The 8,433-nt window shown below is 40.6% G+C and overlaps 1 pseudogene; it reads right to left on the bottom strand.

The window, feature by feature from the left end:
* Positions 1 to 7,316: 7,316 nt before the first annotated feature.
* Positions 7,317 to 8,226, bottom strand: LOC140519946 (receptor-binding cancer antigen expressed on SiSo cells pseudogene; annotated as a pseudogene).
* Positions 8,227 to 8,433: the final 207 nt, after the last annotated feature.

Genomic DNA, 8,433 nt, shown 5'->3' on the forward strand with positions numbered 1-8,433 from the left:
GATTTGGAATCTTTGGGCACAGCAGTTAGTTGAGAAGGATGAAAATAATGGAAGTGGAATGTTCCCTGACAAACAGCATGGTGCCCCATATAGATGTCACCAGGTGGTATGAGAACAAACTCTAAGTAGCAAACCTTTATAGGGGCCCAGAGGAATACTTTAATTATGAAGTTAGCATTAGGGAAAAGAGGGGGAGATCTTCCAGGCTATTTTGGAGGTGAAAACAGAAAAGAAGGGACAATGAACGCTACAGAATACATGCCAATTATCTGACAAGTTTCAAAAGAACTGGTCTTGGGTTACTCTCTCAAGTCAGAAATCAGACACCTTTCAGAGGCGTTTTTTGGAGTTTTCCTTTCTCTCTCTTGGGGCTGTACATGTGAATAGCTAACTTAGATTCCCTAGGGTAGGGGAAAATCAACTTGTAATACAGAAAGAAACTAGAAAGAGAATACACGTTTTATTTATTAGTATAGAGATGTATAAGTATAGTCATGTATGTTTGTTCGTACGTATAATAGCTATTCATGAGTTCAATTAACAACCACATGGAGGCCCCAGTTCGGAAAATTTCTAATATTTAGGCAAAGATTGCGCAATCTGCCTAACTTTATATTTCTATGTATTTCTAGTTAACGCCTGACCTCTTTGGATTGGAGGCAAAATTCCATTTACTGGAAACGTGGGTAACAAAACATCAGATTCTATTATAGTGCCTGCAGACCTGATGATTTTACTCAATAGCTCCTTTCTCTGCCATATCTAAGTCCGACCTTTGCTCTCAGTTATACCTGCTCCATACTTGCTCCAAAGAACAAAGAGGGTAGGAGTAGATAATTGACTCTGGGGAGGTGGCAAAACTAGGTGTCTGAAGAGGTGGCTGTATGGTGTCCAAGAACTCAGGCCACAAGCATTTATTAAGTGCTTATTATGTACCAGGCAATGGACTATGTGCTGCAAATAAAAGTAGAAAGGCAGACCTTATCCCTGAGGAGCTCACATTCTAATGGGAGAAGATAGCACAGCACATAAAGGGAGGTGAAAAGGAAAGGGAAGGCACAGTCTGTGTGAGAAAGTCTAGAAGGCCAGGAGAGACTCATGGACAGGGACACGGCTGGCCTGGGCACTTTCCTTAAAATGGAAGCTCTGGGAGGAACCAACCAATCAGAGGAAGTAACCACAGGGATGAAATGTACTTCCAGTGTGAGGAGGCCAGGTGCAGAGTGAATTTCTCAGGCTGTCATTGTATGGTAAAGAAAGTCCAAAGACTCGGGAGTGGAACCCAGGGAGAAAAAGGCATGATAAGGATGATCTGCTATATTATCTAGTCCCTGAGACTAGAGGAAAGTAGAAGGGGAAGAATGGGAGTGGAGACCAAGGTTTGCTAGGATGAGGAAGGAAGAAGGGTCCCTGGAGGACAGGACTAACCTTTGAGGTGAATGACATGGTGCTGTATATGTACATCTCTCTTTCAAAGATCTCTAATTTCTTTGGAGGGGACATCCCCTACAAAGTTGCAGCTTGTGACTCCTCTCTAACTTAGTAGATGGTCTCTAGAGAGTTGTTGTGGCCAAAAAAATCATCACCTTGGACAGACTTAGTGGTAAACTATTTCTCATTTAGAGAAGTCGTCTAATCCTAGGTTGGTCCTCTGGCCACAGACATGTGGCTTGGTACTCAACTATGTATCTATGTATCTATGAATCTATCTCTATATCTATCTGTCTGTCTGTCTATCTATCTATCATCTGTCATCTATCTAATCTGTCCATCCATCCATCCATCTATACTATATTTATATCTGTCTGTCTGTCTGTCATCTGTCTAATCTGTCTATCTCTCTAACCATCTTCTGTTTATTTTTATATTTATGTATCCATTCATTCATTCCTTTGTTTCTGGCTTAAGTTGGTATTGATACCTTTTGTTTTTACATCATCTGCATTTCTAAATATAACCTTGGCTTTGTCAAAGGGTTCAACATCAAAGACCGGTGTAATTTCATCAGTGAAAATGACCATAAAGAAGAGGCATTCACATCTGCTTTGCTGCTGCCCCCTAAGGACCACGAGACTTTCCCATCTGACTTGCAGCCGAAACTTTCCATGTGTGTTGTCTTCTCCATTAGAACTCTTTGAGACCAAGGCTGGGCTTCCTTTCTGTTTAAATCCACACTGGGGAGCTAAGGCCCAGTGATTTACACTTGATAAATGTTTAATTCAATTGTGTTTCCTCTCTCCCTTTGTCATTGTGTCAGCCCTTGTTACAAAGAATAAAAAAGAAGAGGGAAACCAGTTCAGCAAAATTAACCACCGTATCAAAAAAGTTTGACATATGAAGTGTTCCACACCCATAGTTCCCTACCTTTTCTTTTCTTTTTTGGTCTTTATATTTCCAGTATTTAGCACAGTGCCTAGCTCAGGTTAAATGTTCACTAAATGCTCATTGACTGACTGACTGACCTCTACAAAGAAGTAGAGCGGGGAGGTCAATTTATATTTTAATTTAGTGTGCCTGAAGACAGAGAGAGTATCCTAGACAAACCCAAAGAAATGACACTACAATGGTAGACAGGTGAGTGGAGAATTAAAGTGCTGGGGTGGGGGGAGGGGCGCATCTTTCTTGGCCACAGGAAAGGTATCCAAGGGCCCCAAAATACACAAAAAATTGTCCTTATGTACTATTTTACGCAGGGATAGGCTCTGGACCTGCAATTTTATTAATGTCAGTAACTTCCAGATGAGGAGACTCCCTGCCCCCAATGCAAGTCAGGACCTCTTTAGAAACCTATGGTGTGAGGGAGTTGCCTGGCTAGATTTCTGAGAAATTAAATGACTTGCCTATGGTCACGTAGTTAGTATATTTCAGAGTCGAACCTCGAACCCAGGTCTTCCTGGTTTTGAGGCCAGATCTCTTCCCACTCCACCACCCTGGCATAGTTACATATGTGATCTCTGAATAACTCTGTGAAATAGGACAGATGAGGAAATTAAGGAAACTGAGGCCCTATTTTACAAGTGAGGAAACTGAGATTACCCAATTAATAAGTGACTTAGCTGGGACTCCAAGCCAGATATAGGCACTCCCAGACCAGTGGTCCCTTTTACCACATCACTTTGTTTCCCATCTACTCAGTCTCCCCATGAGGCTAGTTTGGGGTAGGGCAGTCTCATCAGCTGTGGGCTGGTCTGGGTGTGTTCATTAAATCATTTCACTTGAGCAATGAGAGCTGAGCTCGAAATGACAGGCAGCTGGTGTCCAGCTTGCTGGAGCCATGCCTCCAAACGCCCTCTCTGTTTTGACATCTCACCCATGGTCAACAGCCTAGTACAACCAGTCGGAGAGAATGAGGAGCGGAAAGAATGAAGGGATCAGAAGGAGAAATATGGTTTATATTACTTTGTTTATAGGGAACACCTTCCAGTGGCAAAGAGCTGAGCCCTCTGAGAAGTGTGGTTTCAATTTTCCATTTGAGATCTTGAGTCTTCCAGGGTTACCGATGCTGAGCGACTTTTCTGGAAGGGCCGAACGTGGGGCAGAGTCCTTGAGCAGCTCTGGAAAGTGTTGTGTCTTGCACTGACAGAGAAAGCACAGGCACATGGTCAACTTTTTAGGACCCAAATCCTAGGCAGTTTGGTGAGTTAAGCAGACCTGAGTATGAAAAGAGGGCTAACAGGTGTCAGGCAAGGATACCCTGCCCCCTAAGCAAATTGAGATCATTGGGATCCCCAGTTTCTCTGGCAAGTAATCATTGCCTGGATGTAGGGAGCTAGTCTGAAGCAGGGGTGGGAAAGCTGAGGCCTCGAGGCCACATGTGGCCCTCTAAGTCCTCAAATGTGGCTCTTTGACTGAATCCAAACTTCACAGAACAAATTTGTTGAGGACCTAGAGGGCTGCCGGTTCCCCACCCCTGGACCAGGAGGTCACCAGGTTTAAATACAGCACTAGGCTACTCTTAAAATTTCTAGGAGCACAGGATTTGGACTTGGCATAGGCTTTAGGGTCCCTCTAGACTACCCCCTTTGTTTTACAAAGAAAGAAACTGAGGTATCACTGTCAACTGTTGTTAAAAGTACTTTTGACTCATATCCATAAAACATACTCTGTGGTCAGAAGACCTGGGTTCAAATCCTGGCTCTGATGCTTACTGTCTGGGTTGATCTTGGGTAAGTCCCTCAGTTTTCCTGGGTGTCAGTTTCCTCGACTACAAATGACCTCCAGGTAGAGATTTATTATTCTATGTGTAGCCTATAAAGGACTCTAGGGGCTCTTCTCCCAACTCCTACTTTTACTGGCAAGTTGGTTCCCCTGAGGGCAGACACACCCCTCTCTCAGGATTCTAGGGTTTTAACCTTGAATAGTTATGAGATTCCTCTACTGCAGTCATCTTGAGTCTCCATTCTTTTGTGCTCTACTCAATATCAATCACCAATTAGAGATAATATCTCTCTTATATCAACATAGTGATAGCAACCCACCATTGTTTAACCAATCAAATTAACTTTCACAAAAAATATATATATACACCAAACAAACTGATCCTATTCTAAGAAGAAAGAAGGAAGAAATGAAAAAAGAAAGAAAGAAGGAAAGAAAGAGGGGAAGAAGGAAACAAGGAAAGGAAAAAGAAAGGAAGGAAGGAAGGAAGGAAGGAAGGAAGGAAGGAAGGAAGGAAGGAAGCAAGAGAAAGATATGGTAAGCACCAAAATATGAAACATCCCTCTGAACCAGATGAGGCATGTTCTTCCCTCTACCCTCTCTATCCTTGAGGAGAATGGATTTGAAACTGAAACAAGTGGGATTAAGACTCAGCCAGAGATTTTCTCCTGCCCAGTAGCTTACAGGAGTTCATCATCCTCACTGGAACACAGCCAAGGAAAGAAATTAACATGGCCAGTCAGTGCCTTTCTATGCACAATTCTGGCTCAGCAACCAACCAAAAGGTCCCTCCTTGGTAAAACAGATAGAAGACAATCTTAGAATATCTGCACATGCTCTGAAGTGGAGAATAGAACCTTCTATCACATATGTCCAGAAGAAGGTTCACCACCGAACAACCACATCAAAGATTTTCTTATCAGGCTGAGAATGCTAAGAATCCTCCTGATGACGGGACTCTCATTGGCAAGTTCCCCATTGCATAGGATACTATGGTGCTATCACCAGGACGTAAAGGTTGTTGAGGACCCTGCCTCTATACACATGTGTTCATCTCTATCTGACTTTTCCCTTTCAAAATTGACCTTGGTGTTGATTTTAACCAATTCCCCCTAGGGAGCAAAGAGGGCAAATATTTTTTCATAGTTCAGATCACAAACCACTTTCTCTACAAGATATTTCTTGATATATTGGCCTGTCCACTGTCTCCAATCATTAGCATTTTCTCCCTTATGAAGTTATATGCATATATACACATATATATTTATACATACATACATATGCTTGTGTGCATGTTATTATCCCACCCCCACAATTCCCAGTAGAAATATAAATTCTTTGGAGGCAGATACAGTTTAATTTTATTTTTGCATCGTTAGCACCTAACATACTTCCTTGTACTTGGGAAGAGAGGAGAGGAAAGTATAACAGGGAACAAGGGACTATTGAGAGTGTCTCACAACACTTTGTGAGTAATTTGGTTTGTCTATTTGGAAAAGCTAACTCATGTCCTAAAAACATATAATATTTACTTACTTTAAAAAACTACATTGATCTTGTTTAGGTTTTTTTTAAGTTCCTCATTTGGCTACGAGCTATTATGTTATTATGAGATAGTACGTAGCAGGTGGTAAGTTTTCCACATTCTCCAGAATTTAATGGTAAAATGGACCCTTGCTGATGGAATGAGAATTGGACAGAATCACTTTTCAGACTTCCTGTTGAATAACTTTCAACATTTAATTAGTTCATTTGGACACTCATGTATTCAAAAAACATTTAACTGCCCACCATGTTTAAATTGTTGTCCCAGGTCCTGAGTTACAAGAAAGAGGCAACATGGCACGAGAGAGACAGGATAGTATAACAGCAAGGATATGGTGTCAGAAGGTCTGAATGAAAGTCTCATTGCTGTTACTTGCTAGGTGGGTGACCTTGAATGAGTTTCTTTATCTCATTTCCCTCATTTGTAAAAGAATAGGATTTGAGTCACTTATAGAAGCATATACTTAGAGCTAAAAATGACCTTAAAACCCATTTAATCAAACTCCTCATTTTTCAGATGAGGAAAATGAGGCTTAGGAAGATTAATTACTTTTGAGATCCCTTCTAGCTATAAATCCTTAAAGCTCATAGTAGTGTCTGTGCGGCAAATGCACATAAACATAGTTACAACATAACGGTGTGACCAATGTACGCAAACATAGTTATAACATAAAAGAACATACATGAAGAAGAAGTTATGGTATATAATTAAAATAACTTTACCCTGACCTATTTGAATAAGTTGTGGGGGGGGATGGGAGTGGGAAATGGATAAAAGAATAGAAATGGACACAGACTAGCACCATTTCACAAAGAAGTTTAACTAATGCAAATAAATAGCCACAACAATTTGATCCTGCCAAATGCAAGATATAGCATCCAAGGACAATCCTGGTTTGTAATTATAAGCTTATTTATGAAAAAAAAATTTCAAGGGAGGAACATAGAAGATTATGAGCAGCATTACCTTATAAACCAGTGAGAAAGGACACTATCATCCTCCTAATTAGCCAAGCTCACAACCTAGGTGTCATTCTTGACTCTTCATTCTCTCTCACCTATAGTATCCAAACAGTTGCCAAATCTTGTTGATTCTACTTTCACAACATTCTCTCTGATACTGCCATCACTGCAGGTCAGGCTCTTGTTGCCTCACATCTAGACTGCTTCCAATGCCTCTTCCTCCAAGCTATCAAATTGATCTTCTTTTTTTTATTCTTTAAAATTATTTCATTTTTTTACACACATTGAATGAAAGCATAATAGACAGCAGAGTCCATTCTCCTACCGGAAAATTATTTCCAAGCTAGGAATACAAACTTGAAGTGTTAATGGCATATTCCATTTGCAATAATTTCTCTGCAGCAATCAATTTTCTTATATATTTGGAAGATACTGAAGAAAAATGTTGTCTTATAAGTCTTTTCATTTTGTTGAAGTTCCATCTATTAGCAGTTCAAGTAGCGATAGGAAAATCCTGGTATCCTGGAAGGCCTGATGAACACATCAAAATCAAGCAGCTTGTGGGTATTCTAAAAATACTCTTAAACCCATAGAAATGATGCTCATATTGTGGAGCTCAGTATCCTTCAAATGGAAATGTCAAACATCTGTTATGACAGTTTCACACCAACTTTGTCATGTTTTTTCTTCATTAGTCATTGTGCTTTCTTTTCCATTTTCTTCCTTTGTTGTTCCACTGCTCTCTTTTCTCTGTTGAATATTTTCTGCTGTCTCAGGACTATGTCTGCCTGCCAGGCTGCATCTTCTTCTTCTTCCCACGTATTTGTATTCTCCTGCCAGGTATCCAAATCACCCAATTCTGGAGATTGGTGAATAAAAGCAATATCTTATGTAACTGCTAATGTACGAGAGAAACCTGTAGTACCATCTGGGATGCCAAAATTGAATGATTCTCTCTTCTCAATAATAATTTTCTATGTTTTCCTTATAGTTGGTGCCATGTCTTTAAAACAGGTTCCAACTGTTCCACTGTACTTTGTTGTGCTGTTCCATTTCCATTCTCTCCTTCAAACTTTATACTTGTGAGTGCATCTTCATCCCAGGAGCTCCAGTCTTCAACTTCAGACTGTTAGGAACTGGCAAGTAATCCACTGTGGTTGGCAAAGTTATTTGATCTCCACTTAATTTCCATCCTCTACCCCACCTGCATATTAACCTCTTAATGAATGATAGCACTGTGGCTAGGCAGGTACAAACTTTAAACAACCCAGAGGAGGCTCCAAGCTGCCATGGGCCATGCGTGCACACAGGCACACACGTGTGCCTCTCAGATTGATCTTCTTAATGGGTAGTTTTAACTATATCAACATCCTACTGAATAAATTCCAGTAACCCCCCTTTATCTCCAGGATCAAATATAAAGTATTCTGTTTGACTTTTAAAGCCCTTCCTACCCTAACCTCTTCCTCCCTTTCTGGTTTTCTTGGACCTTCTCTCCCTTCCCCTTATGTATTCTTGCAATCCAATGACATTATTTCCTTGCTGTACCCCACGCACCATTTTCACTGGCTATCCCCATTCCTGTATTCTCTTCATCACCATCTCTACCTTCTGGATTTCTTGACTTTCTTCAGATCCTAGCTAAAATCCCATTTTCTGCAAGAAACCATTTCTGATCTTTTTTTAATGCTACAGTATTCTTTCTGAGACTATCCTCAAGTTATCCTGTATATAGTATATTTGTTCATAGTTAGTTTCATGTTGTTT

Source organism: Notamacropus eugenii, chromosome 1 (assembly GCF_028372415.1).
Source record: "Notamacropus eugenii isolate mMacEug1 chromosome 1, mMacEug1.pri_v2, whole genome shotgun sequence".
Classification (NCBI taxonomy): Eukaryota; Metazoa; Chordata; class Mammalia; order Diprotodontia; family Macropodidae; genus Notamacropus; species Notamacropus eugenii.